Here is a 20,403-nt window from a genome sequence, read left to right on the forward strand (position 1 = left end):
ATCACAGAGGTCAAGGACGGTTTCTTGCACTACACTAAGTGCCAAGCACAGTGTCAAAAGAATGAGAGGCACTACCATCTGAAGGAATATGGAGGAGCAGGACCAGGCAGGCTGAGTGACAGAAATGCCAAGAACAGCAGTAAAAGCAATCTCCAATGTACCATTACTTTATAGCTGCTGTAATAATAGATTGAAATATAAAAATAATCAGCCACAGTTTTTTGTTCACCTGGTGACAAAACAACCTTCTGATTATGAAAAATATGAAACTTGCTAACAGATGATGCTCTGTGATATTCAGAGTGGTCACTTTTTAATTTTTTGAATTTTCTGTTCATTTCTACTGATGGAAACGTGAGGAGAGTGCCTAAGCCACACTGTGTTTTGGGAATTATTAATTTATTCATTCACTTTGTGGTTTCTAAAGTGGGGGCACTTATTGTGAATTTACCCCAGATACTGTTCTCCCTGTGTCAGCTGATAGGAGCTGATATACATGCAAATACGTAACCCTTTGTTTTACAAAGAACTTTGTTAGGGATATTCATTTCATAATCTGAAGTCTATCTGCAGTGGGGCTGTTTTATTTGCCACGAGTTATTTCAGAAACAAACAAACACTGATACTGACTTCATCTTTCTCTTTCTCATGGTAAGGATGATTTTTGAACCTAGAAGAGATAACGCTGCACCTAAATGAAAAAAAAGAAAAAAAAGAAAAACAAACAAGAAACCTCTCTTTCTTTCCGTATTTGCCTCTTTGTACCAAATCTAATCCTGCATCTTGTTCACTAAAATATAAAAACTGTGAAATAAAGCAACACGTCTTGAGTCTACTTGGCAGGGCTAGAAACAGATTCTAGAGAAGGTGCCAAGTTTTCATTCCATTTGTTTCAAAGGGGGTGAAACTGAGGTCTGGATGATGCCTCCCCCCCCCCGAAACAAGCGATATTTTTCCTCCTTTTCATGTATTAAATTAAGATGATTTCTTTTTACTAAAGAATTCTGCTCATGTGTATACTCACTTACCGCTATATATTCTAGATAAACAGATATTAATTTCATAATTAAAAGTAATCTTGTGTAAATACCCTGCAGGCCTCAATGAATCAAACACATACTGTGTGTCAGCCCTCCCGCTGTCTTCAAGTGGAATGTACTGGCTGGATAATTAGATAGTACATATTTTTTAACCTTATTTGCATGCATATTATATCTTTTGCACACTGACAAGCAGCAGTAACAACAAAAGTCAGATTACCACAGGGAATTCCCACAAAGAAGTCTTCATTCCTTATAATTTGCAGCCTAAATTAAAATAATTTGATCTTTGACAAGGATGAAATGTCAAGCAGAAGGGGGTCCTCTACAAGCCACGGCCTGTGGCTTCTGAAATCTGCCTAATTTATGTCAGTCACTTCTTAATACATATTTAAGTATTACACGAAAAAGATGATAAATATGCAATCTGACACCTTTGGTATTTCCCTGCTGTTAATTTATAAAGGTCTGGCTTTCCCCAAACTGACTAAAATCATTTAAATAACAGAAGAATTGTGAAATAAGCTAGAGTTAGGGCCTGGCTTCCATTTTCACTCAATATTGAACACAGCAGGTAGTACACTAAGACAATTATTTGACTAGGCCTTAGAACCCCACTGTGACAAGTTACTTTCAGAATTAGTGAAGGAGTATTCCTTTGTTCATCTGCAGAAAAGGAGAGCGGTTGCAAACAGGCTTTTTGTTGTAATTGAACTAGGGGAGTTACATGTGACAACTGAAAAACATCAGTGTATACTATTATTCATGTTTTCACTCTTCAGAGTCTCCTCACGTGTACTTTCAAGGAAATAGAGTAAGCAGCTTTCGGAAAAATGAAAAAAAAAAAAAAATCCTCAAGGAGTCCCAAAGAAGGACTAATGAAGAACACTGAGTTTCTATGAGCAGGACAACGTACTTACATAAATTGCTATTTATTAATGATTTGTTTCCACTAGTTCTTGACCCCAGGTTACCTTCCTCTGTTTGCTTTAACATTTTGTTCATTAGTCTGGAAAATTTCAGCGCTAGTTCAGATGGAGACCAGGAATTGTAGCGCACCAATTGAGTGCATGGATATAAAAGCTGAGGTGAAGGCTTTGAAATATAAACAAGTTATAATACTGTGTCAGATAATATTTTCATCCGCTTTGAAGATTTATGATTTTTAAAAAGGTAGCTACAGAGTAAAAGAATATAAAACCTTAAAAGCTAACAGCCTTGGTTAGTCAATAAATCCTGAATATTTTTATTATGTAGAAAAAAGGTCGTTAACATATAGTACTATGGGAGCTATTTGCAGAGTGTGATGCTATAAGGCCACTGTCCATCCTTTTCAGTTTTAATATGGGAGATCTTATTCCAGAGACAAATTTACCTAAAAGAAATGAAGATGGTTTAAATTTTTCTGCCAGTGTAGTTTAATCCCTGCTTACAAACATACCTTGGACCAAATGATGCAGAGTGTTAAAGACAAACTTCATAAATAAATGTATTGTTTCAGATTCAGTTAACTTGTCATTTGATAGAAAAATTCACAATGTAAAGAATTTAGGAAAGCTGTGTGGTTAAATTTGATAATATATAATTTATACACTGTAAATATTTTTCAATAGGTAATCTATTTCTATGCCCAGGTCAGATTAAAAGTACATGTAATGTAATTTAATCAAGCACACAGACATTGCTTTGTTCATTATATAAAGTAGCCTGGATTAAAATAACTTACATAAGCCTGCTTTTAGAAGAGATTCTGCAAATTCATATGTAATTCGTAAGACAAAATTACGTATGTATTTGCAGAGAATAGCAGCAAATCTACCAATTAAAATACACCTGTACAGGGGTGCCTGGGTGCCTCAGTAGGTTGAAAGTCTGACTTTGGCTCAGATCATGATCTCATGGTTTGTGAATTCGAGCCCTATATTGGGCTCTGTGCTTACAGCTCAGAGTCTGGAGCTTGCTTCGGATTCTGTGTGTGCCTCTCTGTAACCCCTTCCCTGCTCGCACCATGTCTCTCCCTGTCTCTCATAACTGAATGAACATTTAAAAAAATAAATAAAATTTAAGTAAATAAAACAATAAATAAAAACACACCTGTACACATAAATAGCCTAACACCATCTCTTCCGATGTTTGAAGGCTGTGGTACTGTATATTTTCCCTTGAGTAAGCTCAATGTTTTTTGAAATGCATTTTATAACTTTTATCTACAAACCACAGTGTGATAAAGGGCCCAGGACATGCCTTTTAAGTAAGTGTATTATTAGTTGTCAGTCCAGTGGTGGTGATGGAAGTCTTGATTGCGGATAATTTCAAGATGTCTTTCAGAGCAGAATGGGAGTTGGTAGGTAAGCAAAAGAAACATGGAGGCCAACCTGGAAAGCAGGAAAATCTGAGGCCTGTACCATGCATGCACACACACAGGTGCTGAACATGCTGATGATAATAATATCACTGGCTCAAGGCGCAGCATTCACCATAAGTATCAGCAGAAAATCAGTTTAGTTTTACATATTTTTCTTTTTTAATAGGTACTGTGAAAGCTAAATATTATTGCTGGGATATTAGAATTCTTACCAGAAGTTATCTCATTAAGATAACTTCTGCTAAACACAGAAGAGAATATTCATTCAACTTTTGGTAATTCATTCCCTTTTTATTTGTCTTATTTCTTATTCTTTCTCCTAAGAAAAATTATGATGTTTTATCTTAATAAAATAACACTATGTCCCACCCCTACAACATTTCCTACTTTCTTCTGGAATAAGAAGTTATTTATTATGTTTTGGTTTCAATGAGTCCAACTTTTATTTTTAGTGACCACGTTTTTTGAGGTCCACACTTTTACTGTCTCCTTTCATTATTGCTTCTAGAATTTCATTGGGGAAAAATAAAGTCACCTAGAAAGCTTTAGAAGAGAGCATGGATCTTTTTTTTTTTTCTTTTTTTTTAAATTAATGTTTTACTTATTTCTGAGAGAGAGAGAGAGCACGAGCGAGCATGAGTAGGGGAGGGTCAGCCAGAGAGAGGGAGACACAGAATCTAAAACAGGCTCCAAGTTCTCAGTTAGCCTGCAGCAAAGAGCCTGATTCAGGGCTCGAACCAACAAACCATGAGATCATGACCTGAGCTGAAGTCAGACACTCAACTGACTGAGCCACACAGGTGCCCCATGCATGGATCTTTTAAGTGTTCTTCTTTCCTCTCTCTCTCTCTCTGTCTCTCTGTCTCTCTCTCTCACACACACACACTCACACACACACACACACAGAGGGAAGGTGATGGATATACTGATGGCCTTGATTGTGGTGATGGATTCATGGGTACATATATATCCCCAAACTCATCAAGTCATATATATTAAATACATACAGTTTTTGATATGTCAAACATGCCTAAATAAAGTGGTTAAAAAATGTCAATTCACAAATTTTGTTTCCCCACCCCAAGACTGTGTTTTGGTATGGCTAAGACCCAGGTAAGGTGCTCTAAATGTGCATTGAAAGAGCATCCAAGGTCATTGTGATACAATGGGACAGAGACTGAAGTATGAGTTTGCCCCTTTGTCTTTAAAAGCTCTGTGATTTCCAGATTACCGGGCAGGAAGAATCTTAACTGTAAAATCCTTCTAATTTATTTTGTGTCCCTGAGGGTTCTTGCCCTTTGTTAATTCCTGAGATCATTTTGGTTTTACAGAAGTAGTTAATCATTAAAACAAATAGTGCTTTGGAATGGAAATTCTAACCCGTAAAACATACCATCTTTCTCAGTCTCAAAAACAACCAAAAGAATGAAAAACTTTGGATAATGGGCTATTTTATTTTCTCAAGACCGTTGCCTGGTACATGGAACAAATTAAGTCCACAAACTTTAGAGCTTCAATTCCAGATGTTTACCTATGCCTCTGAGGTACAAATCTATGCCCCAACTAGTTTAACACAAACTTTGCTTTTAACATATCTTCGAATTTTAAAACTTTCCATTTTATTATTTATCTTTTGTAAGAAAGTTAGAGAAAAACTCAAATTTTTAAAATTAAAAATGTTAACTTTGTTAATCTCTCTTTCACATCATATATATGTCTGCATGCTATGTATAATAAAAATGGTATGTATACCATATATATCTTGCCATTATATGTATATAATTTCCAATTTACTTATTTCTTTAGATTTAAACATTTCATCAGCAACACAACTCTTCTTTCTCTTAAATTATTAAATAAAATGCTCATCTGCTCATCCCTGTAGTGGAAATATATGGGAACCTCTCTAATTGATAGGATTTTGACAAAGACTTAAATCAGATAATGTATATACATTGCTTAGCACCAAGCAGAAGTTACAGGTAATAAGAGATAGAAATTAGCTATTATTATTATCAACTATTATCCATGATATTCATTTTATTCCAAATATTCATCCTTTTGGAAAAAGTTTCCTCTATGACAGAAAAAGTGATATAAAGGGTCACATGGCAAACAGTTTGGTTTGAAGAGGCTGCTCATAAAACATATATCTACTTGAGGTACTCTTGTATTTTTAACCATAGTTATATATTTTCAAATCATAGCTGGTATAATTTTAGGCCAAGTAGGGTGCGACAGCAAACAGAATCAAATTTCCAAATTGATGTTTCTGTTATATTAAATTATAAAGTAACCTTGAGGGTAGAAAGGCATACTTTGCTACTATGATAGACTGGATTCATTAAAAAGTGAGTAGAAAAGCAGGTTGTGCATTACCATCTATACACACAAACACACATACACATCCTCAAGTTTTAGAATTGAGATAAATATGTAACATTATAACCGTATTTTCAGGATATGCAACAATATAGTGGGGAAGGCACAGTGCTGGTTCTGATTTACATATGATCTTGCAATGGGTGCCAGAATAAGCCAGTAAATGCAGAGCTAGGAAGCCAGATTTGGGGAGTTTGTAGAACTAAGACCCTAGGAAGAGTAAGTATTCTAGTGCCTGGATTTCTTGGGGGGATATTCTAAATCAATTTTCTATAAAATATAAAGTTCTGTGAAACAAAACCACTCAATTTCATCATTAAAGCTTTTATTTTCATAAACGTGTCCTTTATTTTAATTTTTCATACAACTGAATGTTCTTTCATTTAAGAATGTCTTCTTAATCTCTCTCTCTCTCTCTTTTTTTTTTTTTTACTTTTGACATATAGTATTACACTCTAGATCAACATGTTTATTGAATTAAGACTTTATTTTTTGGGGGGTGCCTGGGTGGCTCAGTTGGTTAAGCATCTGATTCTTGATTTCGGCTCAGGTCAAGATCTCACAGTTTCAAGGGTTTGAGTCCCGCATTAGGCTCCCTCCTGACACTGTGGAGCCTGTTTAGATTCTTTGCCTCCGTCTCTATCTGTCCCACCCCACTCACATTGTCTCTGTCTCTCTCAAGCAGCTTAAGGTTCACCACAGAATTGAAGGAGAGGTACAGAGATTACCCATCTAACCCCTGTTCCCACACAGGCACAGCCCTCCCACCCCCCATTTATCAGCATCCCAGATTGACTGGTACATTTGTTACAACTGATGAACCTACATTGACACATCATAGTCACCTAAAGTCCAGAATTTGTATTAGGGTTCACTCTTGCTGTTCATTCCTTGGGTTTGAACAAACCCAGGAATTTATCCACCATCATTGTATTTTACAGAGTATTAGAACTGCCCTAAAATCCTCTTTGCTCTGCCTGTTCATCTCTTCCTCTCCCCCACAACCTCTGGCAACCACTGATCTTTTTACTTTCTTACAGTTTTATCTTTCCAGAAGGTCATATGTTGGCACCATACAGTATGCAGCTTTTTCAGGTTGGCTTCTTTCACTTTAGAAAACACATTTAAGTTTCCTCCATGTCTTCAGAAGGCTTGACAGCTAATTTCTTTTTAGCACTAAATAATATTCCATTGTTTGGCTGTACCATAGTTTATTTATCCATTCACCTACTGAAGGACCTCTTGTTTTCTTCCAAGTTTTGGCAATTATTAAACTTGTAAAAAAAAAAATGTGCAAGTTTCTGTGTTGATGTAACTTTCCAGATCCATTGGGTAAATACTAATGAACATGATTGCTGGATCATATGGTAAGAATATGTTTGGTTTTGTAACAAACCACCAAACTGTCTTTCAAAGTGGCTACACCATTCTGCATTCCCACAAGCAATGAATGAGAGTTCCTGCTCCTCCACATCTTCACAAGCATTTGGTTTTAGGTGTAGAGCTGAATCTCATTATTGTTTTAATTTAAATTTCTCTAATGATGTGATACAGAGCGTCATCTGTTTATTTGCCATCTGTATGTCTTTTTTGGTGAGATATCTGTTAGTCTTTGGCCCATTGTTTTCAGCGGAGTTGTTTATTTCATTATTAAGTTTTATACGTCTGTATTTTGGACTAACAGTCCCTTATCAGATGTATCTTCTGCAATTATTTTCTGTCTGTGGCTTATTTTCTCTTCTCTTGACAATGTCTTTCACAGAGAAGAAGTTTTTCATTTCAGTAAAGTCCAGCTTATCAATTATTTCTCCCACTGATTGTGCACCTTTGGTGTTGTATCTAAAAAGGCACCACCATACTCAAGATCATCTAGACTTCCTCCCATGTTATCTTGTAGAAGTTCTGTAGTTGTACATTTTACATTTAGGTTTTTGATATATTTTGAGTTCACTTTTGTTAAGAGTGAATTCATTTCTTTTAGATTATTTTTTGTTTGTTTGTGGATGTCGTGATTCTAGCACCATTAATAACAAACATCCTTTACTCCATTGTACTGGCTTTCTTCCTTTTTCAAAGCAAGAGTATACATACAGCTAAGTATATTTATGGGGCGGGTCTATTTCAAGGCTCTCCATTCTGTTTCACTGATCTATTTGTCTGTTCTTTCACCAATACTGCATGGTCTTGATTACTGCAGTTTTAAAATAAGTTGTCAAGTCAGGTAGTATCAGCCCTCAAGCTTTATCCTTCTCCTTCAAAATTGTGTTGGACATTCTGGCTCTTTTGACTCTCCATAGAAACCTCACAATCAGTTTGCTGATACACACACAAAAATCTGCTGGGATTTTAACTGAGATTGTATTGAAGCAACTGATCAAGGTGGGAAGAATTGACATCCTGACAATACTGAGTTTTCTTATCCATGAATTCTCTCTCCTAGTTCAACTTTTTTCAATCTGTGTTCAGTGGTAGGATAAAGCAAGGAGAAGTGCAAGAGCTTTTGGAGTATTCACCCCATATTCAACCAGAAGTCATGCTTTTATTTTTTTCATTTTTGCCTTCTATGGATTTTCTTTGAGCAGTGGTTTCTGAGGGTAAAAAATGCTCAAAATCCACTATGTTAGCAATTTTTTAAAATAATGATTTTTAAAGGCAAAGGAAAAAATATTTCTATTTTTTATAAATATATATGCATCTATATAACTAATACATCATCCTCTATACCATGTATATGAAAAATATAGATATATAAACCTTGATGAATACTAATTACAGAAAGTACACGTTGAGCCCAAATCCTTCATCTTTTGGGATCACATTCCTATTCAGGGTTATGATCTGAGTGAGTCATGAAGCGTATTTTCCATTCCATGATCACCAATTCTACTCTACTTCTAATACTTGAATTTATCCACCAAAAAGGTCCAAAAAGGTTACATTTTGAAAGAGTACCGATTTTGATGTCATTATCATTAACTGTTAACTAGAAAGTCAGAATAATGAAGAACTTAGCCAGGCCATTATGATCCAATGGGTCCATAACTAATTTTGTTTATCAAACCTATTACCTGAATATATGCCACTAATGATTTAGGTCTCAGTAGGTAAGTTATGCATTCATTTTAAAAATAAAAAGTGTTGAGGTCAGTATTTCACAATTCATATCAGTGAGTCATTTAGGTGTTTTTGTTTCAGAATTATGTTCCATTGGTTTGTCTTTACCACTCACCAAAATATAACTTTTCCTTTTTCTTAACCCCCTAAAATCTCTCAACAAAACTAAGTCATTTTCTATTATAACCCATCTCCAAAAATTTTAGTCCCACAGTATCTATATTCTTTTGGAAGACCTATTTGCTCCAAATCTTTTCAAAGTTTGTCTTTTCTTGCTATCTTTGCTTTCTTTTCTGGCCTTTCCACTTCCTATAAATGTAATGGGGAAATGGCACCCTCAGGAACTGAGAAAAATCTAGTTAATGAATGGGAATGGAATGGAAAAGTATATTTTTTAACTTTTATTCACAAAAGCAAGTACAATTTTAGTTAACTGTGTTTTAAAAGTTGTAGGGTATTGAGACCTGAAAATAAAGTATTCTTTAATGTATGTTGTAACTTTTTCTCTTCCAGTACTTTCCTTTATTTTACATTTTTCTAATCATACTATGCCTAGTAACTTCTCCATTGATTTCTAAAGCTGTGTTCTACCTCTCATCCTTTTATACTGTATGAAAACAACTCATACTCAACCCTTATCTTTATATTAATAATTCAGATAGTGTTCTGTCACTCCCAATGAGTGACAGAAATGAAATTTTAGGATCGTAGGTTAAAGTTATATGGATTGATCAAAGTATAACTCCTTACATGGGCTGTCACAAACATATTAATAACCAAACTCAAGCCATTTCATTGTATTATAAAATATAATTCATGTTTCTTACTTCTATTTCTACAGATTCATGTAGCTTCTTGCAGGTGGCTGAGAAAGTTTCAGATGTGCCAAACTCAAAATACCAAAATTTGTTCTTCATTCTGAAAAAGGAAAGGAAGAAGCAACTTAGGCAATTATCAATAACAGAAGGGATTTTTTAAAATTGAGCAACCCTGTCTTGTATTATAAATCATAAAAAAGGTTTGAGGGAATATACCGTCTATAATCTAATAGATGATCACATAATTTTCAAAGCTGAAATGCTGGTGTCAAATTATATGATTGTGCCTGAGGGAGTTACAAGAATATGTTGATCTGAGAGATACAAGTGTATCTTTGACTTTTCTATATATTGGTTGCTCAGGTTTTAAAATACGATTTTAGGGGCGCCTGGGTGGCTTAGTCGGTTAAGCGTCCGACTTTCGCTTAGGTCATGATCTCACGGTTCGTGGGTTCGAGCCCCGCGTCGGGCTCTGTGCTGACTGCCAGCTCAGAGCCTGGAGCCTGTTTCAGTCTGTGACTCCCTCTCTCTCTGACCCTCCCCTGCTCACTCTCTCTCTCCAGAAATAAATAAAAAAATAAAAACCTTAAAAAAAATTAAAATACAATTTTAATCCTTATAATTCTTAGCTTGTTCATAGACAACTTGATTTAGACCAGCCACTCTGTAATTCTGACGGGAAAAAACAATTGGAGCTTTTTATGAGAAAAATGAGACTAAGCTAACTATGCTAAATTTTTCTAGATGGCTATGTATTCATCAGAAATCAGCATGATTTCTATTCAGCATATTGAAAAGAATTAAAAAAAGTAGTTATCCCTAAAGATAAAATGTAGTAACTTTAGGATAATCATTTATTATTTTTTAAAGACAGTACCCTCTTTTCTGTTAATAGTAGTGAGAAATTATGATATAATATGGAAGAACAAAAGACATAGTAATAGTATTTTATCAGTTTAACAAAAGTTGCAAAAAAAGGTAGTTTAAAATATTTCAGTATATAATCTGGAAGTAAGATGCCCCAAATTTATTTTCTCCCACGACCCAGTAACCCTATCTATTTTTGTGCCAGGGAAATTTATGATCATTTAATGTAATTTTACAAAGACTGACTAGATTTTTACATTACCCAATATTGGATTTAAAAATTCATTCTCATGAAAATCACTGCAATTTTTAAGTATGCGTACTTTACAAGGTATTATGCCTTCAATCGGAAGAAAATACAGGTAAAATGAGATATATTTTCACACATATTCAAATATATCCCTCATATGAAATTATTCTTTTTGGCTTACAAATACTGATATGTGCTTTTCACATTAGAATGTAAAACATTTCAACAATTAAAAATACATTTGGAAAGGACATTACTTAACTGAGTCCTAATATTAGTTCTGGAAAATGACATGGTTCCTAACACAGTGTTTATTATTACACTGTGTTGAATAAAATTCTCTGATAAGAAATTAGACATTGCAAAACTAATTTCATCCACCTAGACATATTCAATAATATTTAGCCTCATACAAGGTCTTATTTACTTACAAAATTTTCACTAGCCCTTCTTGTACCAGTCATCACATTGAGGCAAGTAACTTGAAAGTTTCCTATTCCTAGGATTCTAGGACCATGAATCCTTATTCTTTTCTAGAGAATATTTTCCTTGAGTTATGGCCTGAGTCTATATACATGAGTAGCTAAAAACAGATGATAGCTAATTAGATAGAACAGGGGTAAATGTTTAACAACATGATCTGTGGGCCTAAGCCTATAGGCAAATTTACATTAAAGTAATGCAAATATTTACTTAATTGAATATATGAAGTTTTACAGATTTACACATTGTCTGAAGTTATAAAAATTAAAATATTTTTCTTACTGATTCATCATTCTGATGAAAACATGTCATTCAATAAACTGAGAGGGAAATACCGATTGTATATGGTAGTTTCTAGACGACCTTAGGATGATAATAAGTACACGTTTTATGACGGTTTGGAATTGTCCTATATTTGGCAAGTTTTCTAATAACACCTTTGTGTTAGCATTTTACCCAGACCTTGGACTCATTTATTCATCCATTCATTCATTCAACAAATATTCAGGAAGGACATGAACTTCCATATACCACTGTGTTAACTTCTAAATATGAACACAATTCTCTTTGTTTCCAGGGAGCTCAGAATAAGACTTGAGCAGATGAAGTGATTGAAAAGTTAATTCTCTATATAAAATATGAGCAAAATGTTATGGGGAAACATTTTAGTGAGGAAACTACTTTTCCCCGGTAGAGTCCAGAGAGCTTCAGAAGAGAAGGTGACATTTTAATAGGTCAGAAGAAGGTGGAAAACAAGGAAGAAAAACAAGTTCTGGGCAGTTTTAGGTGTGCAGAATGACTTAAGAGAATGCAGGATAGGGGCTAATAAGGGTTTGTTTCAAAACATGTACGTCAAGCTAAGGGGTTTGGAGTTGAAATTCTAGATTAATAGGATGTTGACACTAGTCGAGTGACATGGCTAGTTCTGTTATATGAGCAGTAAGTTTAGCTGAAATGAATAAAGGGGCTAAAATGTTGAAATGCTAGTCATGTGAGCAGAAATGTGGCTATTGGAAGAGTACAAATGAACTACAAATGAAGGGCTAGACCGTGTGGCAAGGGAAATGGAGAAAAGAGGCTCAATACAAGGGCATAAAGGAAGTAGTATCAATAGGAACTAGTGGTATTAGATTATATTAATTACTGTCATACCAAGGTTATTATTTCTGGATGTACATGTGGGAATACCAGAACATGACTCCAGCAAAGGAAGAATGTAGGTTTATATTATGACAGGTTCTGTGATCTAAAGTATATCACATGGTAGTATGAAAATTAAACATGTAGAGATGCACACACACACACACATACATATACATACATGACACTGCTTATATTACTTATCAATGATTATTCCCTATTTTGTTTTCCATTCTGTCCATCAAAACTCTTCATAGCTTAATTAGGATGATGGAGGGCTGGTATCAGCTAACGAAAATATACCAACTTTAGAAAATACATCTCCCAAAAAAGATACTCTGAGAATTTACATTCAGCCTTTATTCACCATATTAGTTAGCATTACTGCTCATGTGCAAGAGCTGCTTTAAATTCTCCATTATTACAACCATTTTATGTTTCACTTAGATAAATATATGGAGGTAATAAAAACCACATAGAATCAGACTCCACATGACAAATTAAAAGCTGTTAAATTTTATTTTTTCAACCAAACTGGTCTTTAGGTTGTAGAAATGCAAAAAAGCACATTTAAGTATGTATGCTATTTACTTTTACGACTCACATTAGAAAATGATCCAAATAATTCAAACTCAAATTTGCCAGAGAAAACATGTAGCTTGGGACTTTAAGAATAAAGTAACTGGACATTTACCACACTGTGAAACATCCACACCAAACTCAAATTTATTGTACTCTTAGACAGGTTTTGTGGCTGCAGGTATGATGACGAATGTTCTACAAAAAGTTATCCATATCTTATCATAATTTTAATTCATTAATATACTAAACTCTATTTCAATGAATTTAATTGTAAGTCTACAGGTTTCAGTTCAATATTTAACGTGCTTGGCTACCAGGTGTTCAGATAAAATTTTTAAAAATTAGCTCACATTTATCAAGATCTTCTTCCTAACAGCCACTTTGCTCATTTATGTATCTTTAAGGAAATGTAAATGATCAGAGATTTTGTTCAAGCAAAGAATCATACTCGTTATTATGAAATTGAGGTAATATTTAGTTCTCCAAGTTCAAAACTTTCCAATAGGTCGTTTCATTTCAATATAGTTTCCTTGGATTTTTTTTCCTCCTCGTGTACATGATTTTTTGATTTGTCTTTTGTCTGCTATGTATTCTAAATGCAGCAAACATAAAACAAATGGAACATTAATTGCTAGTGCATTTCCTACAAAGAATAACAAAGTGCCTAATTAGATATAAAGATCATTTCTAATAAAGTAGTAGCATAAAGAGAAGGGGCAAACAGGCTCATTTATCTTACTGTAGAAAGCTCAGAAGTCATAAACACAGAGAGTTGTTAATTCAGTAAAATTACTCTTAAATTAAAGGTCAGCTTTTTTTTCTCACAGATGTCTTTCTTTTATATTATATATATGTATACATAATTATTAACATATTACTATGTAATATGCCTACATCTGAAAAGCCTTCTATTAGACACCTGAACCCCCTTTTCAAGCATCCTTAACTAAGGAATTCTATCCATATTTAATGGATAACATACTCATCAGATAAGAAAATAAAACTCTTGATCACTGCTTTCTAATATGAAAGTAAAAACAATGCCTTAAGTAGCTTAGTTAGAAAAGATTTAAAACCAATAGGCTTTTGTATCCATTAGGAATGTTTCAAAAATCTCATCTTTTTCATTAGCTTTCTCTTACTTTTGTCCTGTTATGAAAATATTTCAACAGTTATGTCAAATCTGGCTTGAAAATCACTTTCTCATGGAGAACAACATTTCTAACAATTCATTAACTATAATGGTAAGATTCAGTCTCACAATTCAATGGAATATGCTAGGAACACAGCAGGAATTTTGAACTTGGCTAACAGTATCGGTGATAAGAGATACAGCACTCCTGGCTCATAGCAATAGGGTAAGTGTTTCGAGTGGCGCATTTATGTCATAGAATCAATTCAGTTTTGTTTTTCATTACCAAAACCCATGGACACTAAACATTGGTTATAGGGTTACTCACTTCTTACCTACCAAGCTTAGTGAGGTATTATTTTCAAAAATACACAAGCCAAGTGGTAATGCCCTGGTGGGGCCTGATTTTCTGGGCAGTCCAGCAGTGTCTGAGAGTTGCAGCTCCAGGAAGATGATGCACCCAGGGGGAGGGGCTGCAAACAGAAGGCGGGCAGGGCAGTGGGGCCTTGTTAATGCAGCAACCATAGGTTAACACAGGGGGCAAGGCTGGGGACACTTGTAATTTATGCTGTTTGTCACTTCTTAACATTGGCAAACTCATCTGCACGGACTACATACAGTAACAAGCATTTTTCAAGAACGAAGTCTATACCCAACCAAATGAGATGCACAATTTAATTTTTTCTTTTGACTGGCAACTTTAAATACATGAATAGACAAGCTGGTTAAAGTTTGAGATTTTGGTATGAATGGGAACTCTTACTCCAGGTTATAAAAATCACAGTATCAAATATTTAAGTGCATAAAGAGTTATGTACTTGTTTACAGAAATTTAAAACTATAATTTTATGGCAATTACTATCCATAGAAATGTTCTAGTGGCAGAAGTGACCCTATATTGTATATTGTCAGATACCACACATTCTACTGATACTCTGAAACCCATGTGTTGGTTTTAAATAGTAACTTATACTCCTTTCACTGCAAGTGAATAATGTTAATAATATTATTTCATAAAGAAGAAACACAGCTGTAATGATCACAGTGAGGATATTTTATATTCACGCCAAGGAGAGCAAACATTTTTCTCATCTCCAAACAATAGGTACAGATATAATTCTGTTTAATGACATATAAAAGTGCTTGTATCTAATGCTCATTCATAAGATTTGCTTGGTAAGTTCTCAGGAGACAATGAAACAAGCTACAGAAACTTTAGATAGAATCATACAATGCTCCATCTTAGTTAGTAAAAAAAAAAAAAAAAAAAAAAAAGATGGATATTCTAAAAATACAAGTTTTAACCTGAACTGCTCTTACGTGAGTAATTTCCCCTACAGAAGGATGCATCTGAAGATCAAAAAATTTCAGTATGATTTTTCAATTCTCTTTATAAAGGAAAAAAATATGTGGTTATATATGAGTGTTTTTCTTTATGAGAACTTTCTACCGTAATGCTAATCAATCATTTCTTTCTTAAATGTTTTCTCAACTTTTGTTAGAAATAATTAGGAGAGTGAGAATGGAAAAGTATGAAAGCAGTAGTGATGCCACATTGCAAAGTCCACGCTAAAGAAGTATATCTACTTAGTAAGTTTCCAAGGGCAGTGATAAATTAATAATTATATGAAATGAAAACTAAACCTATAAAATGTATAAATAATGTACAGGGATGTTTATGACTGAATATCTTCCAATAATAATTAGATCTTTATATTAAATATTTCATAACAATGAAAGCTTCCCTAAGAAAACTGAAAGATTAAACAAAATTGTGATAGCAATAATTGCTACCGTTATTGAGCAAGACACTGTTACAGGTGAACCCAATGAGGCTGAAAACTCATTCTCCTGACATCACATGGGAAGGAGCATAACCTAACTCAAAAAATTCAGCTTTTTTCCCATCCTGTCTCTCATTAAATGTAATAATGAATGCAGCATCACCTGAAACTTTTCCCTAAGCCAAAAGGGAAATGTTATAGGTCATAAAGGTCATCATTAGATGACTCCTTTGTTCATATTTCTATTTTAAAAGAATTTCAATTCCCCTCTCCTGAAATAAGCCAACTAAAGATAACAATGTAATCTAGAGCTGACCAATGGGACCTGATGGGGGTATACTGTGTGTTTCTATGAAAGATTTTCCCCTCTGGTAAAGAGGCACACATAAAATGAAAGCTCTGCCCCTCCTTTCTTGTTTTTGCATGTTGTCAAGTAAGATTATAATTGGAGATGGAGTGGCCATCTTGCCACTATGAAGGGAAACCTAGAGATGCTAACCCAGATCCTTGCCTTATCAGCCAACTGGGAAACAGTCTGCCTTTGGATTTCTACTCATGTGAGATGTATAAATAAACTTGTATTTATTTTATGTATTCTGTTACCAGCAGCTGACACACTGCTCATTACAGTTAATAGGAGAATTTTCACATATTTTATTATGAATGAGATATTTAGAAAATCTAAATGAGGTAAATTATTTGTCATACAAATTTTCTAGATGTGAAACTCAATGCTGACATAAAAGGGAGTTAAGAACTTTCTATTGTAATGCTAATCAATCATTTGATTAGCTGAATGATTATATTCAACATAATTACTTGTGCTTATATTTTGACTAGACATGTCAATATAACTAAACTTTTGCTTTTGTCATCTGACTTGGTATCCCTCCAAATTTTCTAATTATTTCCATGTATATATATTTGAAACAATCTTGTAAGAAAACTCTAAAACATCCCTTATTGAAGTGTCTCTAATTTGCATCTGTTGCTTTTACTATAATCAATTAAGTATGTAATGACTACTAAGTAGCTAATAAGTTCATACTTCTTACCAGCATCCATATCTGATAACTTTCATATATCGAATTACATTCCTATATATTTAGGAACTTAGGACTACAGCTACTTAGTGAAATGTGAATTGAAGAAATACACCATGATGTCTGAGATCATCTGCAGAAATATTTAAGGTATAGATAGTATTTCCCATTAAGATAAACAAGTAATGTATCAAGCCAAGCCAAAATGGATGGTGAAAATGTAATTAAGCTCTGTATGCCTCAATATAAAAGAAAGCTATCATTTATTTAAATGGATTATTTTATTCATAACTAGAAAGTGTCTACTACGTGAACACTGCCTTCACTGTGTTTAAAAACAAAAAAGAGGAAGGTGCTAAAATGTTGAGAATTAGCAATTCTTCATGCATAACTCTGGACCTCAGGGGAAACTAGACTGCTCTTCTCTCTGGTGGGATAGGAATTAATTAATCCAATATTCTGTACACTTCATCTAGACAGGTACTACAACACACATTGGGATTACATTTGTACACATAATAAAAGAAGTCTCTGCTTGCAAACACTTAATATCTAGTCAGGGAACTACATTAAATTATTTCATTTTAATATTAAGTGTTAAAGGTGTACAGGAGGCTGCAGGCATGTGCACAGTAAAAGGGAATAGCAAGACTTCCTTAAGGAAGGCCAGGTTTTCCAAAGACTCTAACATAGTTCCTCAAACCCTCCCTTTTCCTTTGCTCTAATTCCATGATTATCAAGCAATCTGGGAGTTAATATGGTTTTCATGGATTTTGATACCATGGATATGATGTCTTGAATGAAAGAGTTGTATTCCAATCCCTAGAAAGGAATTACCACTCCCTCCTTTCTATTTCAAGTGGCATATATGTTTTATTACTTGGTAAACTTGGGCAAATGAGGAAGAGCCTGATCACTTCTGAGGACCCTAATACAATTATGTTTTTGCATTTACCAAAATGATGATGAGAATATAATTACACACTTAAAATACTGCCTGATGGGAGGACTCCCAGGAAGACCAAATAGCCATTAGTGGCAGCAGGGACAACGAGCTGGATAATATGAATTCAGTGTGTTGAGTGTATAGTTAGGGAAAGAACTGCTTGCCACAACCCCTTTCTTTCAACACTCACCGACTGACATTCCTTCTTTCTCTTTTTTCTGTCTCTCTGTCTCTGTCACCCTTTTTGTCTGCTATATTTGCTTTTACTGAATATTCTAAACCAATCATTATTTAAGCACCAGTTATAAGAACACAGTCTTAATGTAGTTCAACAGACACCTAAGAAGTACCTACTTAGTTTCAGGGAAGTCAATTAAATGCAATAGTTTCACTAAAGTAAAGTAAACAGAGCTCCGGTTTTTCTGTCCTGCCTTGTGGATGACTCTTTTAATTAGAATATAAATTGATGGCTAACTTTGTACATTTAAGAACCAGAAGAAGGACTTCACATTATTGAACTGAATAACTGTTTAATGATATGTGCATTGCATATTAAAATATGAATGATAAATCAGTACACAAAGCAGTTTCTAATACATCATATGGAGTTCAACATGAGACAAAAGTATTCTACAAATATTTTAGTAAAACACACTTACTTTCCATCACTGAAAGGCCAATTAAATATATATTACTATCCTCAGTATTAAAGAATAATTTTAAATTAGGAATTCTGTTCATTAAAACATACTATAACTTACTGCATTTTAATGTTTCCCCTGCCCAATTTTTAGATGCTCTGTTTTGTAAAACTTGCAAAAATAACGAAAAAGATTACACCTCTCTAGCTCCTTCACACATTGTTTCCCTTACCTTTATTCTGTGAAGACTGCCACAGTTTCACCACTTAAAAAAAAAATACTTCTAATAAAATTTGTTTCTATTCTCAGAAAATTAGTTAGGTGTTTTTTACCCTTTGTGTTTCTTCACACACCAGAAGCACTTTTTCAATTCTGCAGGAAGCACAACTTTGCATTTTGAAGATGCTGTTCACCTTAAAACTCTGCCCACAATACCGCTGAAAAATGGCACAATTCTCCTTTTCCCAATGTTACAGAGGAGTGGTTTTACAAACACATTAATTGTTGTATATAAAAATGATATGGCTAGGAATCAGATACTAGAATTCTATTGAAAATACTGGCATTTTTTATCAAATTGAAGAATTACATAGTCTAACATGTGAGTCAGTAAATCCATTCTTATTTAGACTACATTTTTTGTCACTGATTCATATCTTAAGGGACCGAGGTGACTCCCTGAAATATCATGATCTGTTTTTGTTGATAGTAAATATGCTCTAACTTACATAAAATATTCAGGCTGACTTATATATAAACTAATTGACAGAAGGAGACATTACAGTTTGGGGATTAATCACTGTACTCATATATATTCCAGTGCTTGTTAGATAATTCTAAGACAGATGTGAAAGAAATATTTTCTCTTTTTTTTACTCTAGTATCATCTACTGTTTTATTTAAAAAATATGTCTAGTCTATACACTGTTTCCTCATATTTGAAGTCATGCTCATATAAACATATAATAAATGAAGATGAAAGCCAGTAGGGAATATAAGATAAAGCTCTTTTCAATTAATATTAACCATAAACAAATCAAGTCACCATTTACTTTTTACTGTATTAAAATATTTAGGCATAAGTTCCACGATTCCAGAATTTTCATAAAAAGTCATCTGCATTCTTCAGGTGAGGCAGAACAAAATGATTTCCTTGCCCACAATCTGAACTCAGATACAGTGTTGAAGTCATTACGTCCTGAATATTATTGGATATTTATAGTCACTCATTTAGGTTAATGACTAATTTAGAGATGTTTCCTAGTCTGAACAGATTATACAGATTAAAGTGAATGTCTCATTGTCATTTTGTATCAATCACTATGAAAAGAAAATTTCTTGGAGGCACTCTTCAGTGAATGGTCAAATATTCATAAAATAATCATAAGATTATTCATAATTATGTAATATGTTTTAGTGTCACTGAATCTAGCCAGAGTTAATTATTATGGAGTCATAAAATCACACTTTTGAGTAGGAATTCTATTTCCCATTCAACTATTTCTCTAAAAATTTAGAACTTAAACCGTTTTTTTGAGATGGATGAAAACAAAAAGCAACTTCCTTAGGAACATGAGAGAACAGACAAAAGAAATGTCTATTGTGTTCATTCAACAAATATTTATTAAAAATCTCTTACGTGCCAACTACTAATTTAGTTGCTGATAATTCATCAATGATTAAAATAAAGTTCCTACTCTCATATTGCTCATAGCCATTATTATCTAAATGTGAGATTAGTTTGTGTATGATCACTTAGAATTTATTTATTTTTTTTACAAATAGTTTATTGTCAAATTAGTTTCCACATAACACT

At 33.8% G+C, this 20,403-nt stretch overlaps 1 protein-coding gene across 1 annotated transcript in view; it reads right to left on the reverse strand.

Moving 5' to 3' along the window:
• LOC120221827 (diacylglycerol kinase beta-like) overlaps positions 1–9,815 on the reverse strand; it is a 192,798-nt gene extending 182,983 nt beyond the window's left edge. Inside the window, exon 1 of the mRNA XM_039219420.1 lies at positions 9,729–9,815. The gene's annotated coding sequence lies outside the window, so the exon portion shown is untranslated. The remainder of the gene's footprint in view (positions 1–9,728) is intronic.
• Between the last annotated feature and the right edge of the window lie 10,588 nt (positions 9,816–20,403).

The sequence above is a fragment of the Hyaena hyaena genome, unplaced genomic scaffold, assembly GCF_003009895.1.
Source record: "Hyaena hyaena isolate Hyena2069 unplaced genomic scaffold, ASM300989v1 scaffold_818, whole genome shotgun sequence".
NCBI classification, from domain to species: domain Eukaryota; kingdom Metazoa; phylum Chordata; class Mammalia; order Carnivora; family Hyaenidae; genus Hyaena; species Hyaena hyaena.